The sequence below is a fragment of the Nycticebus coucang genome, chromosome 8, assembly GCF_027406575.1.
Source record: "Nycticebus coucang isolate mNycCou1 chromosome 8, mNycCou1.pri, whole genome shotgun sequence".
NCBI classification, from domain to species: Eukaryota; Metazoa; Chordata; class Mammalia; order Primates; family Lorisidae; genus Nycticebus; species Nycticebus coucang.
Window position 1 is genome coordinate 130655097 of NC_069787.1, and position 18511 is coordinate 130673607.

The following is an 18511-nucleotide window of genomic DNA, read 5'->3' on the forward strand; positions in this document are numbered from 1 at the left end:
TTAACACTGAACATTCACGTCTGTAATCCATTCTGAGTTGGTTTTTGTGTATGGTTTGAGATAAGGACCCAATTTTATTCTGTGTGTGGATGTCAGTTTCCCCAGTGCCATTTATTTAAGAGACTGTCCTTTTCAAACAAACAAATATAGTAAAGTCAAAATTTAGTGTGCTAAGCTTTGTGCAAGTCTTGTTATAATCCATGCAAAAGAAAAATGAAACACTGCATACATTGTAAAGACATGAAAAAAGAAAGATTGTTTTAAAATTTGAAAGTAAATCAGACATGAATACCCCACGTAGTAGAAAGGTTAAAACTTAACTAATATAATGAGATAAAATTTTGCCAGAGAGTAAGATTTTGACATTTTTGCTAAATGGGTGAAATACAGGATATTAATACTGTGTACTGAACTTTTATAGAGAACAAAAAAATGGCTTTGGCTTTTGGTAGAAGTACAAGTCCCCAAAGCTTCATAATATTGCTTACAAATTGTTCTGGGCTGTGATGTCTGTTACAATGTGCTTGGGTAATGCTGAAAATAATCGTTTGTTATTTTTAACATTATTTCCCCAATGTGCTGCATAAATGTAAAAAAAAAAAAAAAGTATTAATCTGTATGTCTCCAATGTATTGTTTTGAAATATTTACTGAGAGAAATCTGGGAGTGTGAAATATTTAAAACATCCCAAATATTTTTTATAGTAATAAGTGGTAACGGTTTTAGGGTAGTCACTAACATGTGTAAAACTCAAAATGCCATAGTAGAAAATTAGAAAGGGTTTATTGATCCACCATCTTCAATTAATAGAAAGTAAATGTTAAAATTTAATGTGACTAATTTTTAACCTGACTGTTGATATTGGCTAGTGAGATATCTTGATGTAGGTCCAAATGACTAAGTTAAATTATAAAGTCAGAACACGAGTTCTTAGTTCCTACCAGGTTTATTTTGTCACTTTTCTCAGTCCAAAAATAGGTGACATGAATATAAGGGAGAAAAAGGCATTCTAGTAAACATGAGAATGTTTGTCTCTAACTCATTCCTAGCATTCTCCTAACTCTGTCAGTGTTGGGAGCTCAAAAAAAAAAATATAGTACCCACCTCCATAGCTGGCCACTTCCCTACATTGACCACCTCCTTAAGTTGACTTATTTTCATTCCCCAGACTTGCACCACATGCATGTATCAGCATGGCAGACCTAGCTGCTTATGTCGACCAGTTTGTCACAGTATCTTGGGTGGTCACCTTCCAGAGGCTTCACTGTTTTTAAAGGGGAAATGTTGTCGAGAGTTGAGGAACGTTATTCCAACCCAGGAGAGAACAGAAGTGATATGTTCTTGATGAAGAGGTCAAGAAAGTAATACCAATAGTTGTATTTTATAAGTGATTTCACCAAATAAAATATAAGATCTATAAACATAAAAATCTCTAAATGTAAAGATTTATAAAGATCAAAAGAAATCTGATCTTTATTTATTTAACATGATTGTGCTAACATTGGTAGAAAAGTTCAGAAAAGGAGAGGATAGTTTTTTCAAGATAAGTTTAAATTAAATCTATTAACATGAGATTACTTCTAATATCGCTTCTAAATAAAGATTATCAAGCAAAGCAGAAAAAAAAAAAAGAAATCTGATCCATCAGGAGGCCTTCAGAGTGGTCTTGAAACTGCTTTCTCTGAAAACTTTCAGATTCAAGGAATCATAACAGTTGTTAGGAAAAAATTCTGTGGCAATATGATCATTACAAAATTGACCAGTATTTACATAAGTCAGAATCCTGCGTTTATCAGAATCAAGTGGGTCTATGTGCTGTGTCTAAACTTTGAATGTAGATTTAGTAGACTATTCTCAAACCCAGTTATGGCAACCTTCAAATTTGTTTTTCTGCTTCTTAACATAACTGTCCTTTGGTTAGGCCATTGTCTAAACCTTGCTACTCAAAACGTCTTCTGCAGATCAGAAGCATTCACATCACTTGTCAGTTATTAAAAATGCAGAATCCGAGGCCCTGGGTTAGGATACTGAATTGGATCTGCATTTTAATGGGGCACTTAGATGATTCCGGTGCATATAAAAGTATGAGCAGCACTGGTCAAAAAAGACTTGTCTTAGTTTCTGGGGAAGAGACTTTTCCCCACAATACTTAAAGCGTGACATTTTCTTGTAACTTCCCTTTGGTGAATCGTGTCTTGTATTTGAGCACTGCTGACTGCAGCAAAATTTCCAAGTAGTAAACTTCATCTCTGTTGTCTCCTGTCTTAAGTATTTTTTTCTGTTTGTTCCCTTTCTGTTCATTCCTCCTCACAAAAGCGACAGTGATGTTTTAAAATTTAAATCTCTCTCTGCATTCCTCGTATTCCTCCCCTTGCTTATAAGATCCAGCCACATTAGGCCTCTTTTTATTTTATTTATTTATTTTTTGAGACGAAGTCTCACTTTGTCACTGTCAGTAGAGTGCTGTGGCATCACAGCTCACAGCAACCTCCAACTCTTGGGCTTAAGTGATTCTCTTGCCTCAGTCTCCACGGTAGCTACAGGACTACAGGTGCCCACCATGACACCTGGCTATTTTTTTGTTGCAGTTGTTTAGCTGGCCCGGGCTGAGTTCGAACCTGCCACCTTGGTGTGTGGGGCTGGCACCGTAACCACTGTGCTGCAGGCACTGAGCCCAGGCCTCTTTTTATAATGAAACACATCAAAGCTTTTCCTGCCTTTGTCCTTCTTCCTCCCTCTGCTTAGAATACCCAGTGGCTCAGCCTGCATTAAAATGCAGTCTTAATTAAAGGCAGTCCTGTCCGGTGTCAGCTCACACAACCTGTCTTCTGAGGAGCCTTGTACGATGTACCCAGATACCTCCTCAATACTAACTTTGTAGTTATTACTTCAAAGTGCATCCCACGATCGAAAATCACTCACTGTGGACAAGAACTTTGTATACATTGCTTACCTCTGAATCCTATCATGTGACACAGTAGTGTATAAAATAAGTCCTTCCTAAATTTTTTATGAATAAATAAGTCTTTTCTTATATACCTTTCTTATTCAATTTATATAATTTACTAAATATACACTGGGCCCATACTCTGTCCTAGTCATTTTCCTAAGTGCTAGTGATAAGGTGATGCAATAAAAATGTCTCTGCTTCCAGGATGTGTCTGATCTAGAGAAGACAGGCACATATAATTACAAGTTATAATAACGGAACAGGATTTTGATGGAAGGGGAGATCATCGCAGGCTGAAAAACATATGCAAAAGCTAGTGTGAAAGAACGTGACCTGTCAGTGAAGGGGTGATACTGCTTGTGGCTACTCATGTTGACATTGTTCTAATAACGAGAAATTCAACACATGGGAAGGGAGTAAAATCAAGAAAGTTGCAAGAAGATGCAGCGGCCAGTCCATTACCAGGAGGGATGTCTGGTGGAAGGTTCACAAGGTGCTGAATAATCTGAGCAGAGACTACATGTGGCTCAAGCGTAGTTGGCGAAACTGTGCCAGGATCTCCTGAGACTGTTTGTTTGATGTCTCTTCCTGAAGATGAATTAATGAAAACAAAACAAACAACACAAAAAATACAAGCAAAGATGAATTCCAGAAAACTACCATGAAAGACAAAATATGTGAGTCAATCAAGAACATGTCTGACTTTATTCTTGCTATTGCAATCATGTGAACTTTTATTGATGAAAAACACCTTTAAAAATGATCCATGGGGACTTGGAATGGAATATGTGTGGGTTGAGTGGTCTTTCCACAGTTTCTCTGAACACAGGTTGTAGGGAGGATTTCTTAACCTTCTCTGCTTTCTGGGAGGTGCAGCTCGGGTGAAGTTCAACTCTGTGAACACAAACCTCTCCTCCCTAAATAATTCATGGGAGTAAAATGTAAATTCCCATTTTCTTTCAACTCTGTCAAAATGTCTGTTACTTGATGTATAACCAAAAAAAAAAAAAAATGGTGCTAGAATAAAGCTGATACAGTATAAATGAAATCTAAAGTTCTGGAATATTAATTATTAAAATTAATTTATTAATAAATTATAATTAATTGACCCTTTGTCAGTGCTGAAGCAAGAAATAAACAGACTTGAAATTTCATCACAGCTACGAAATATTTCTCAGAAATGTTTTCTCTTGAAACATTTAAGAGGGTAGGAGAAAGAAGGAGAAAGTTTATTCTTATTTGTCCATATTTACATATTCACAAAATACATGTACCTACCTACGTGAAAGAATATTCTAATTTATATTGTGGGGGATCAATAACTACCACAGGAAATGATCAAAGAAGGTCAAAGCACATTTAGTCATAGAATTTTTGGCACCTCAAAACAAAATTAGAATGATTAAACCTTATCTCTGACATATTTTGGATTATTAAAAAGAGAGACATTTGAAAACTTGCAGTCATTACAGAGTATTTGTAATGAAAAGACACGTAAAGCCACTAAAATGTGTTAATCAACTGAAAATTAGGCAAGAACAAAAAATATGACACCATGAGAAACACTTGCCACTATCTCTATAGATTGTCAACCTAAGTAGCAAATACGGAGAGGCTTTCGGTAAGAAAAAGATGAGTCGTTGGTAGTATCTCTCTGTTCCCAAGCAGTTTTGAGCATTGCTGTGGAAATGCATGTGCCCTCATAAACTATGTGTGTATTCAGGGAGTTAAAGGAAGACAAACGTTTTTAAAGAAAAATATAAAGATAATAAAATTGTTTGGGATAGTTATCTTTGGCCGCACAAAGATCAATAACAAGAGTTATGCCAGTGCAGGTTTGGACAGACAATTGCTGGGCTGATACCCTTGCAGAGATACATTTCACGTAAGGTTCCAATGGCTTTCTTACAAAATCGTGGGTTTTTTAGGGTCTTTTTAGGTAGTTTTTAATCAGGCAAACAGGCATGGAAATCCTCTTTTCTTGGCTTTCCCCAACTGTGTTTGTCGGGTTATGTTTTTAACATTAGTCACCAAATTCTGGTTCTGACAAATTTCACGATTTCCCTTTTGATAAGGATCTTTTTCTGAAAATATCCCTGTTCAATCCTTGTGTCGTTGGGGTCTGATGGTCCTTGGTGCTGGATGGAGCTGTCCTGCTGGGTTTCTGGTCTCGCCTCAGATGTGAGCTGGGGAGTGACTCGAGTTGAGGGGTCAGTTGCAACAACCCTTTTAGCTACATCTGAACAAGGGAGTTTTGAAGGGCAGGGCTCACAGTCTACGTCTCCCCCAAGTCCATCGTTGAGTTCAGTTTTGTTCTGTAGTGTTTATTATCATCTCAAAGTCCTGGGCCAATATTATTTTGTTAGGTGGGGTATTTCAGCAAACAAACAAACAAAAACAAACAAGTAACAGATACAAAGCTTAACAGAGGAAAACATAAAGTAAAATAATAGTTATGTAACAATTCAAATCTGCATAATGGTTTTGAGCCATGAACTGAGGCTTAAAGACAACGAGTTGAATAAATCTAATGGACTTCAGGAGTTAAGTGAGATCCATTGTAACCGTCAGACTTATTTTCTTACTTTGTTTAGACAGGTACCAAGTCTTCCAGAGGAATTTTTCTGTGGATAGCACAGTTGTCTTTTGTTTAACCAGTGGATGCTAAAGAATTTCTTAGGATAGGTTTTAAGTTCCCGGCAGAAAGTATTGATTGTGATATTTCAATTACACCATTATCCCCTCAAGTGAAAAGGTGGGCATTAAGAAGGGTGAGAGTGTCATTATCATGTGAAGTGTTATTTTGATATGTCCAGATAAGCTCCCTGAAGCATGAAAATGTCGCAGTCCCCTCCTGATTTGCAGTTTGAATGTCTCTGGTAATGACCTTAGATCACTGGGTGAACTTTCTGTGTGCACCATACACGAGGCACCAGGCTTCTTCTTTAAAATTTCTCTACTTTCAGCTCAGAGAACTTTAGAAACAAATATTGTAGGCAGTTTAGGAGAGTTCAGGACTGTCTCCAGTCTACAGGTGCAGGGGATAACTAGAATTTGAAAACGACGCACAGGGTTTAATAATCTACAAGGTTATTAAGGATGAAATATCCAATTTTCTTACACAATTTAGTTGGTTTATTTTGTCTTCATTTTGACACTTCTTGTATTTTTATCGTGAAGGAATATATTCCTTCTTTCGAATGCAGTCTTGCTTGTTATTATCCTTCAATTTTTTTGGAGCAATTTTTGTGAAACCACAGGTAAGCCAAAAATTCATATTATTTTTGAATATGATTTCTGTTGCAGAACCCGTGCAGCACAGACAACTCAAAATCCCAGAACAGTGTTTGGGAAGGATGAGGTCTGTGAACACACAGTATGTGGATTGTTCTGGTTTCATTATTTTATTTTATTTTTCTTAGCTGTTCATTTTTTAAATTTGTTTTTTATTAAATCATACACACATTGATCATGTACACCTTAATGCATTTATGGGGCACAATGTGCGGATTTCATATAGAAATAGGAACACTTACATGTCAGATCTATTAATATAGAGTATACATGTCTTAACACAATAATTAAGTAAATGAGATGAGGTATACATTAATCAGTGCCCTGTAAGCGTTCTAGGGCTGTTGTTCTTGAAAACAAGCTACGTGGGTGACCTGAGACCGAGGTGGATAATTCTGAGCTGAAAGCTAAGATGGAAGTGAATTCATCTCAGCCTACATGAGCACTAGCAGCAAGGCTGGGTGTTCCTACGTTGAACCATTTGAAAAAAATCAGCAAGGTAAGAATCTGGATAGATGGGGGCTGCATGAATTAAATGAGCATCAGAGAAAAATCATTTCAAACCTTGCTTTTCTTTGCAGTCACAACACAACGGCGAATGATTTCTGCACCGTTTCATCACCTGTGATGAAAAAATGGATTCTTCTGGACAATTGCAAGCATTTAGCACTATGATCGGCTACAGATGAAGTGCTGACACATAGCCCAAAGGTGAGTGTCTGTTTGGAGGCCCAGCTCTGGCATTATCCACCATGGCTTCATGAAAGCTGGTGAATTATATTGGATTTCTACTCCAGCTGATTGGATGACAGTGTGGAAATGCTTGTAATTAAGCAGCCAAGACCGGCCAATAGAGACAGGCCAATCCTTCTGCAAGACAACACTTGACCTCATATTGCACAAACAGTGCTGCTCAGACTGCAGAAGCTGGGCTTGCAGACCTTCTGTCACTCACTGTATCTATCCCCCACTCCTTGCACCAGCAGATGGCCACTTCTTCCACGCTTCTTTCCTTCTTATAAGGAAAAACATTTAATTCTCAACAACCTGCAGAAAACGTCATTGGCAACTTCATCGCCACTCACTCTCCAGGCTTCTTTGCTGCTGGTATAAATAAGCTACCATGAAGATGGCAAAATTGAGTTGATAGTTTAAGCACATACTTTGAATAATTGAACTGCTTCTTGTTACAGATATAGTCAACTAAACTTCTGATTCAAAATCAGACATTTCATACTTAATGGCCTCATAAAATAAGAGATACATTACACTTTGTCTTTAGAGGCATACTTTTTTTTCCTTTACATATAGGAACCTCAACTTTAAAAATTTTTCGAGTCCAGGTGCAGTGACTCACACCTATAATCCTAGCACTTTGGGAGGCCCAGGTGGGAGGATCCCTTGAGGTCATTAGTTTGAGACTAGCCTGACCAAGAGTGAGACCCTGAATCTACTAAAAATAGAAAAATCAGCAGGTGTTGTGGTGGGTGGCTGTAGTCCCAACTACATAGGAGGCCGAGACAGGAGGACCACTTGAACCCAGGAGCCTGAGGTTGCTGTGAGCCAGGCTGACTCCATGGCACCCTCACCTCGCCTGGGGCAACACAGTGAGAGGCTGGCTAAATAAATAAATACTTCTTTAGGCTACAAAGCTAAACAAAGACAGTCTTTAGATTTTACTTATAGTCTTAAGGTATTTAGGCCTTCCAGAAAGTGACAATTTTTATTCACTCATTCTAAGGCTAAAACTTCTTAAAAACAGGCATTTTATACACATTCAGGCAAAGCCCTAGGAATATAACAAATGGTTCCAATTGTATTCTGATTATAAACAAAGGACATAATTTTTATTGAGGTTATGTAAATAATCATGTCATAACCATAGGAATATTCATGAATAGTTTCCCAATGTTTGAGGAATAAAGCAGGGAGAAAAAGCAAATGTTTCCATCCATGTTCACAAAAGTATACTTTGCCAAATTTTTGTAAACTATACATGGCTTACAAGCAAAATTTCCTTAAATCTGGAAAACAAAACATTTAAGTAAGGAAACAACAATGTTTTAAATGAAAATCAGAAACGATCATCAATTGTTAACTTCATGTATTTATATCTTTTTATTTGGCTTGATCTTGAACAGTTTATGTCTGTATCAGTTCATTAGATTTCAGAAATTTTTTATTATTCCATTGGTCATGAAGTTATCAGAAATCTATGTTGAAGAGTATTCTTTTCCATGAAAATCAATTTTGGACGATAACTGATCGCAAATGCTTTTAGAGAAAAATTCAAAACAATATTTGTGTATGTTTGAAATCTAACGAAAATGTCCAGTTGACAGGGGAACTCAGTTATTTTTATTGCATGCATAATTTTAATATAAAACAATAATTATGCCTGACAGGGCCACATCAGGACATCAGACTTTTATAAATATCATGCAATCTCTAGAATACTCCCATTAGTAATATATTCATGTAAATATAACCTTAGAAAATAGCATAACAATCAAATTATTACTGATAACATATTAGACTTTTATGAACTTATATAATTTTTGGATCATTTATGTCAATAACACACCCCCATATTTAACTGAAAAGTCTGTCATCACTTATCATTTGACAATGCTTCACATACAATTTACAAAATAAGGCTAAATCATATTTTTTTTTTTTTTTTTTGAGACAGAGCTTCAGGCTGTTGCCCTGCGTAGAGTGCTGTTACATCACAGCTCACAGCAAACTCCAACTCCTGGCTTAAGTAATTCTCTTGCTTCAGCCTCCCAAGTAGCTGGGACTACAGGCTCCCGCCACAACACCCAGCTGTTTTTTGGTTGTAGTTGTCATTGTTGTTTGGCAGGCCCAATGGATTCAAACCCACCAGCTCTGGTGTATGTGGCTGGCGCCCTGGCCACTTGAGCTACAGGCACCAAGTCGTAAGGCTAATTCTTTAATAGATTTATGACATGAGAGAGGCATACGTTGATGTTTTCCAGGGGTTCAACTAGAAAATCCCAAAGTTAATCCTACGTCAGAAGATCTTAATTTAGGACTTCGATCCTATAGATGCCTACCAAAGTTATCAAAGTCATCAAAACAGATTTCAGATTGCTGCAAAATAGTCATCATTCATTTAAGCAGAGTGATCTTAATCAAAAAACTATAAAAGTAATACATAAATTTGTATAAACATAAAAGGCTTAAAACTTACAAAACTCATTATTTGTAAGTAATCAAAAACCTAATAAAGACAACCTAGCAAGTTATTATGGATCTTGATAAAACATGAAATCTTTTCTTTTTAGGCCAGATACCAAAAAGGTAAAGAAAAACTCCAGTAGAGTGATTGATTCTCCTTAAGGGAGGCCCATAGATATAACTTGGGAGCCAAAACTGACGAAAATGGCACTTGAATTTAATTAGACTCAAGAAATGTGCATAGAGGCGGATAAATGTGCATTGTATCGTAGAGAAATGTAAACAAGAAAACCAGAACCTTGAACAGGGGAACACATGACTCTTAATAACACGATTGTTAAAGTTATATCGAATAATTTGATCAAGAGAAGCCAGAGTATAGAATCAAGTTATATTGGAGGAAAACATTGATCTTCTAGACCTTCAAGGAAAGCATTTTAGCATCAGGCAGAGTTAGAGTAGAAGGAAAATAATTTAAAGGAGTTAACAAAAAGGTTGAAGGAGACAGTTATCAGTGTAGTCGAGCACAGAGACATACCTTTTTAATGGGAGGAAGAACAAAAAGCGATTATTTCTGATCTGCAAATCAGGTGAAATGAGGTAACCAAAAAAAAGAAAAAATGAACTTCTGAGATGTAAATCTGAGAAGCTTCCAACAAAAAAAAATTTAGCTCAAGAAATTAAATTGCTATTCTGAATGTAAATGGCGCTTCTGATCTGAAACTAGGGAAATTTAGTAGATCTCAAGGAAAAACAGGTTCAGGGGTGTCCTTTGGGATATCCATATAACTAGTGAGATAGTTATAAAGAATGAATAATATTTGATAGCACAAGAAAGTGACTACAATCAGTGATAAGTTAGGCTATACTTAAAAAATATTAAAAAGAACAATGTTCCTAGCACAAAGAAATCATGCATGCCTGAGGTGGCAGATACCCCAGTTACCTCATTTATTAATACACATTGTACAGCTGTATCAAACACTGCATGTATCCTATAAACATGTAACTTATGTACCCATAATAATTTAAAAGAAAATCTTAAAATGTTACTAAACTAGTCACACAGATCAACCAAAAGTAAATTCATGAGAAAAGATATGCATCATAGGTATAATGTAGAGTCTAGAAATCTCAATCCAGAAAGTTCTCAATCCAGAAAGACATGTCTTTATGCCAGAAAGAATTGCTCAGAAAAGCCAGTCAGTCTTTCATCATCCAAAGAGAGCTGTATAGTCCTTTAGTAAGGCAGTTTTATCCAAACCAAGTCCAAGATAAAAATCAAGAAAACTCTATCAAACAGAGGGATTCTCAGCCTGAGAGAATCTACTCAACAGGGCAGAAAAGGCAGGCCCTGGAGTCAGATAGCTCCAAGGACTCAAGTGGAGACTGCCCACAGTTCTAAGGATCACCGATTCTTTCTGATAATGATCTTTCTTAGGTCCTCTTTCTGACACCAAGTGTATGTCAGCCTAAATAACACTCAGAGAAAGCCTCTGCAAAAGCCCAAGATAGACAGTTACCTGGAAATAGAGCATCACCAAGGGAATGCATGTGCCATAAGGAAGACAAAGGCGTGTGAAGAAAAAAAAAGAAGAATGCTATGTAATTGTTTTGAAATTATTATCCTTGGCCAGAAAGATCACTAACAAAGGTGATGTCAATTCTAGAAGGGATGGGCAACCACGGGCAGATGTCTTTGCAGGGGGAGGTTGTGATGGCCTCTTGGAAGGTGATGGTTTTTGTTATTAGACGTAAGTGTGTAAGAACACTCTTCTCAGGGCAGACATCCTTTTTTTGTTCTTTTTTGCCATTGTCTCTCCTCCCGTCTTCCTCTCTTACTCCCTGCTCTCTTCTCTCTCTCTTGCTCTCTCATTTCTTCCCCCGTTATTTCTTCTCTCTAATATAAAATAAACATGTACTTTTATATTCTTAAAAAAAAAAAAAAAGAAGTCAGTCTTCTTGGCCTTCCCAGCTCTATTTGTCAGGAAATTTATAAATGGTCTATACTTGAAGGCGTCTTTATTCTGAATTAAAATATCCTTCCTCCACATATTTTTTTGTTTCTACATTTTTTTATTCCTTCCCTCCTTAACTTTGTCCCTAGTGGTTTTTTTTATTTTTTTAATTTGGAATTTGTACAATTTCTTTCAGGGTGACATTCTCATGGTTCTCAGATAACTTTATAGAACTGGGATTCAACAAAGATGACATTATCAAGTAGACATCACAGGGAGAAATATCAATCGTATTTCATTAAAATTACGTATATGACTGCCCCATCCTGTTTGAATCTTCCCACATAACATTAACACTCTCATCAGTTAAAACCTAAAGCCCACCTATGCATAGGATAACATAAGGGAGGGAAAATATTTGCCCTTCTATTCATTCTAGGCTCATGGCTGTGGTAACTATAACAAAAGATGGAGTAACGACAAAAATATGCACATTGAGTTAATATATTTTATTTTATTTTATTATTATTATTTTTTTTTTTGTAGAGACCGAGTCTCACCGCACTGTCCTCAGGTAGAGTGCCATGGCGTCACACGGCTCACAGCAACCTCTAACTCTTGGGCCTACGCGATTCTCTTGCCTCAGCCTCCCGAGCAGCTGGGACTACAGGCGCCCGGCACAACGCCCATCTATTTTTTTGTTGCAGTTTGGCCGGGGCTGGGTTTGAACCCGCCACCCTCGGCATATGGGGCTGGCGCCCTACTCACTGAGCCACAGGCGCCGCCCCAGAGTTAAAATATTTTACATGACATAGAAGTCTTCATAAGGAAGTGAAGACCCAAAGAAATAGTTAAACCTAAGTATTTTTTCTTAGTAGGTTTGGTGAAGAGTGGACAGTTGTATAGGAATGGGATAGGGGAAAGGTGAGTGATCTAATGGTAGTAAATGAGGAAGACCTAGCAAGGCCGGCCCAATGTATTCCCCTTAGCCAGTGCTTGCCGAGATAAGGATGTACCTGTGTTTTAGGTATAGGTCGGCCCCCTCCTACATCCTAGTCTCACCACCCGTTCTGTAGAAATTCAGGAAATTTAGACTATACACTGTGATCCGCTTCACAGAAGAAGGGCACGGGAAAGGGTAGCCACTTTCTGTTTTCTCAAAATTTTTAAAATACTCAATATGCCAAGGTGCCATATTTGGAGAAAATGCATCCTGAAACCCATCAGGAATTAGAGACAACCAGTTAATAAGCAAGAGAGCCTGTCTCAAACTTGAGATTGGGGGCCCAGCTGGACTAAGCCTGGGAGACATAGCTTCTGGCTTTCGTTAGGAGGCTTCGCTGCCTGGTAGTGTTGAAAAATCTAGCTTTTCCTTTTTTCATAAGCCAGAAAGTTATATCTTAAATAAAATTTTCCAAGTTAAAAAAAGTTGTCTTTATTTTCCTTTACTTTTTCTGTGTGTGTGTCTCCTTAATATAGCACGTCATCCATACCTGGGAAAACTGGTTTGAGACTTCTGGCACAGAAGACCAAAGTGATTGATTTTTTTTTTTTTCCAAAATGTAGCAAGTTAGACTACATTAATGTTGAATTTGGAATTTATTACAAATCTACTCAAATGGGCATTAAGGGTGTTTCATATGCCAACAACATCATTTTCATTAAAGGACCCAAATGTGGGTTTGAGAAATCAGCAGAATAACAACATGTTACACAGAATCTCAAAAATACTGTTGTTGACGGAGGCAGAGGCTTATGAGTCATTGATATTTAAAATTTGTACTTCAATATTTCAGCTTTGGGCTTGGGGAAAAATTTAGGTAAGATATTTAAGGCAATTAATGTGTATTCTCAATAGCAAAAATGTTTGCCCTTTATTATTATTTTCCTAACAATGAATTATTTACCTTTCCAAACATCTTTTTTACCATTATGCATGAAGGTGATAAACTCAGGTGGTGCCTGTGGCTCAAAGGGGTAGGGCGCTGGCCCCATATTCTGGAGGTGGTGGGTTCAAACCCAGCTCTGGCCAAAAACTGCAAAAAAAAAAAAAAAAGGTAAACTCAGTAAGCCAATTCAGTCATCCCCCACCAGACACACTTACACAGCCAATTTGTTGTAGAGATGGTGGTACATATTGGTTCCTGCTGTTTTAATATAATTCTTGATGCCAACTTGAAAATCACTCTAAATCCAGTGTTCTCAGTGTCAACCTAAAATAAACCATTGAGAGAGAGGCTCTTCAAAGAAATTATCTTATTAGGGAATAACTGATTACAGAAGATTGCAATTCAAGATGCACAGGCTATGACAAGTGACAGGTGTATCCAGAGAGGCTGAGGTGAAACTTTTCATAACAAGACAAAATCCTTTTAAGATGCTCTGAAACAAGGTATGTTGGTCACAGAAGCTCATTGCGAGCGCCAGCATTAGCCCCGTTGATCAAGACAGCTGCTGTTAGGCAAGGGTTCCTGTGAGAGCATCTAATCCAAAATGCTCCTGTCTTGAAGAATTTCTTAAATCAACCTTGTTACAGAAATACATGTGGACATGCAGAAGGCACAAGGTGTGCAAAGAAAACAAAACATGAAATGAGTGTAGGATGTGCAAAAATTTTGTGGATTTTAGAAAAAAAATTCTGATAGTTCTTATCTTAGACACGCACCTCTGAGCCCCCTCCTGCTTAACCTCCCAGCACTACTTTGTCTGAGTCTGACAAAATTGGCTTCATTTTGGTATCAGTAATTTTCATATTCAGCTTTCACATCTACTTTGTGTTAGTATAACCTGGGGAATGTTCAAAAATTCTGATGCCTCACAACAGGTAAAGCAGAGCCTTTTGGTGGGCTATTGAAGTGATTTAGACATCAGTATTTTTTAAGCTCTTTAGTTAATTCCATCATGCAGCTAAGGCAGAGTTATGCCTAAGTGATACTGAGTAGAATTCTCTATTGCAGCAGGAGTTATAAGAATCTTAAAAACCATGAGCGCTAGCTAAGTTATATTGATCCAATGACTTATTTAATGAACAAATTAAATGCTTACTTTGTAGTAGGTACTTTGCTTTGGGAGTAATAAAATACTTTTTGGCCTCTTCACTGTATAGAATCCAATAGTGGGAGTCAGTTATTGTAAGTCAATAAATGAGGTATTACAATTATTTTGGTAGAAATATGCCTGTAATAATAAAGAAAAGCCAATTTGATCTGGAATATTGTGAAGTTGTAGATGAAAAACAAATTATACAGAAATTGCCCCTTGAGTGAACCTAAAAAGTAAAATAGATTTTTTGCCAAATTAGGGTGGAATATGGGGAGGGCATAGTAGGCATCGGTGAGAATACTTTACCCTCCTTTGATTGACTGAGAAGAATTAGTCTACAGGTTGGGGAGACTGTGGCCTTAAGGCCACACATGACTCCCCAGATACCCAAGTGTGGCCGCTCTCTATTATAAAGAATTTGTTCCGTAAAGTTTGGATTCAGTCAAGAGGCCACACTCCAGGGTCTAGAAGGACACATGTGGCCCCTGGGCCACACACTCTTCACCCCCACTTGGGAGGGCTGATAAAGCACAGGTTGCTCCCCCACTATCTCCTAGTTTCTGATTTGAAAGGTCTGGGATGGGACCCAAAAATCTGCATTTTTTTAAATATCTTTTCAATAAACGTAGGAGGCACAATTTTTTTTTTTTTTACATAGATCTATAGTGGTGATATCTAGGTTTGAAGTGTGTCTACTACCTGAGTGGGGTACATTGTACCCAACAGGTGATTTCTCATCCCCACCTTCTGAGTCCACAGTGTTCTTTGTATCACTCCGTGCTAACACACACAGTTTAACTCCCACTTAGGAGAGTATGTGGTATTTGGTTTTCTGTTTCTAAATCATTTCACTTATGGTAATGATCTCCAGTTCTACCCAGGCTGCTGCAAAAAGTATTTCCTTATTCTCCTTTTTTTTAATGTCTGAGTAGTAAGAAATTTTCTTTTCTCTTATTTATTTTATATGAATTTATTTTATTTTTTGAGACAGAGTCTCAGTATGTTGCCCTGCGTAGAGTGCCCTGGCATTATCATAGCTCACAGCAACCTCAAACTCTCAGGCTCAAGAGATTTTCTAGCCTCTGTCTCCTATACTCACCAGGCCTAACACCTATATAATGTTTCTATTCTTGTTAGAGATGGGGTCTCACTGTTGCTCAGGCTGGTCTCCAACTCCTAAGCTCGAGCAATCCGCTGGCTTTGGCCTCCCAAAGTTCTAGAGCTACAGGTGTGAGCCACTGCACCAGGCCAGGAATTTTCATTCTAACAAGTCTCAGGAAATGCTGATGCTTCCAGGGTAAGGATCACACTGAGAACCGTTTTCTTTTAAGGAATATCAAATTAGTCTCCCTTTCCCCTCTGCAACTTCATGACAGGGACCCATTTCCAACTCTCTTTGGAAGTGTTCTAAACTCTCTTTGTTCTTCCTAAAGAAAATCTCTCTTAATTACTCTGAAAAAAAAAAAAAAAAAAAGGAAAGAATATCAAATTAAGTGCCAGCTAATCTGGCCAAGGTTCAGGTGAGAAAAGTTTTAGTGGACTATTTTGCCTTGTAAGCCTACTTACCAAGAAAATAATAAAAAAGGTTGGACTGCATTCCATCTGTTAAAAAGAAACATTAGCACCCTATAGGCTAGTAATGAGTACTCTTCAAACTGAAAATACATTTGTTCTTTAGGAGAAAATGAGAGTTTTATAAGAAAAAGGCAAAGAAGTAGAAACATGTTCAGTGTTACTATGACTAGCAATATGGTTCAATGACGGGGTTCAATGTCCAATTAAAAAAACGAAAGCCCAGTGGCTATGCAGATACATGCCTGGTACTTTGAAAGGCGTTCGAAGATCACTGCTCCTCCCTTTGGTATCTCATCACATCCTCTGAGAACTGCAAGACACTTCTCAAAGTGTGTTTTCTAACCTCTGGTCTTGCTCTTTCCAGAAGTGGGGGAAAGAGAGGAAACAGAAAGAGAGAAGGGAGAGATTTCTTTTTTCCTCTCATTACTTTCAGTAAGATCGTCATACTCTTCAGAAGTTGCTGCCTCTCAGCTGTTGGCTCATCTCTCTTTTAATTCGGTGTTTCTAAATTCTCAAACAGCTCTGACTGGCAGTATGTGGTCTGTATTGAAAACTAGAGAAACTCAAGTGACTTCACACATCAGAGCACATAATGCTGGTTGGGCCAGTAGAGACAGCTGTTGACTTGGGAGTCTGTGACTTTTTTGGTAAATAAAATATAGAAGCACACTTCTTTTTTGCTGGTGAGGAACCAACCTAGAGCTAAAATATTTGCTCTCAGCATTTTCCCTTAGCTGAACTGCTTATTTTACTTAGAATTTGGAAAGAAAATTAACTTACATCAATGCTTTAAAAGACTGTGCCTTGTCAGGCCTGGGACTGGCCAGGTCTCGGGCCTAACTTAACTAGGTTCCCGACTCGGACCGCTAAGCTACCTTGCTCAGGAACAATTTCTCTTAGGTGCCTGAGGGCTATCTACTTCAGCTGGAGAGAGAGAGAGAGAGAGAGAGATTGCTTTGAGAGAGTAAAGTAGTCTTAGAATAGATAGATCTTAGTCTTTAAGATCTTCAGCAGAGAGATGCCATGCTGGCGTTCTGCAGGCAGGAGAGGAGACAGAGTCAAGAGTCAGAATAAGCGGGTCTGACTGCCTTCTCCTCCAGCCTAATATAAGGCTGATCTCGTGCCACTCAACAGCACAGGTGTCGAGACTGCCAATTCACCACTGCTCTCATCTTGGGAGCTCTCATGCTTGTTAGGAGCGCTAAATCCCTCTCCATGCCCTTTCCACCAAGGTGTTCCATTATTGAGCTATACAGGTATTTCTTATAACTCTTTCTCCTCCTAGCCATAGGCTATATGGGCTGCTCCAGTGCCTTCACTGGCTTTTTTTTTTTTTTATCTTGATGCCTTCACTGGCTTTTGTGACTAAGGATAAGGTTGATAAGAGCTGAGAGAGAGAAGAGGTAACCTTTGAAATGGAAGAAGACAAAGGCTACTTGCTGACAAACTGTGAACAGTCCCTTACTAGTAAGAAAATTTGATGGTGCTCAGTCTTAACTTATTTAAAGGATTAATAACCTCTTATAAGAAAAGTAAAAAAAAAAAAAGGACTTCTTCAATGCATATTTACCTTTCCAGTCACATTTTCTTTGGAGTGCCAGAGTTAATGATTATTTATTTTAATAGAATGACTAGATTTAAATTGATTAAATTAAATGTTAAAATTCAGATGCATAAATAGTTTCCTAATCTGAAGAAGGCCAGGTGTGTGAACAGAAAGGAATATTTAATGATGGTTTATGCAACTTAAGAATATAAGGCTTAGTCTAGGTTTATATGAGAAGAAAATGTCAAAGAAATTTATATTATACATCATGTATTAAAATTTTATTTTTCAGAAATAAAAAAATTATTTTTCAGAAATAAAAGTATAAATATGACAATTTTGAAAGCTGAAAACCAGGGTTTATAAATCCTACTATTGCCTTTAAAATGTTATACCCCTCTTATTTCGACAAAGAGAGCCTTGTAAACTCCTTTGCAATCTCATCAAGTAGATTAAGCTCTGTGAATCATTTGGTTGGGATTTTCTACTGATAGCTGGCAGTCCTACATGATTAAAAAAAAAAAAAAATCAAGTTCAGAAGCCCTTTCAGAGCAATCTGGTTAGTTCCGCCAGGCTTTTTCTCCCTCCTAAAAGATTAGAAATATGAGATATGATTTGTCTCTCTTGCCTACAGAGAGATTATTTCATGATAATACACAGATTTGGATTTTAGATTGCGTTTCAGGCAATCAGAGATGTTAACTGAGGATTTTATTTTATATTCAGGTACATATGTAGTTGTTTTTAATACACCACATCCCTAGCATACATTAATATGATTTTTAATGTCAAATTCATGAGAAAATAATAGAGAATTATGAAAATGGTTATTACTCTCTTTTATACAAAGAACTCTGAAAACCTAAGTTGGATTCACTTGACAACTTTTTAAAAACTGAGCTACATTCTTTGGATTTAAGACTACAGCCTCCTAACTTCTTGTGT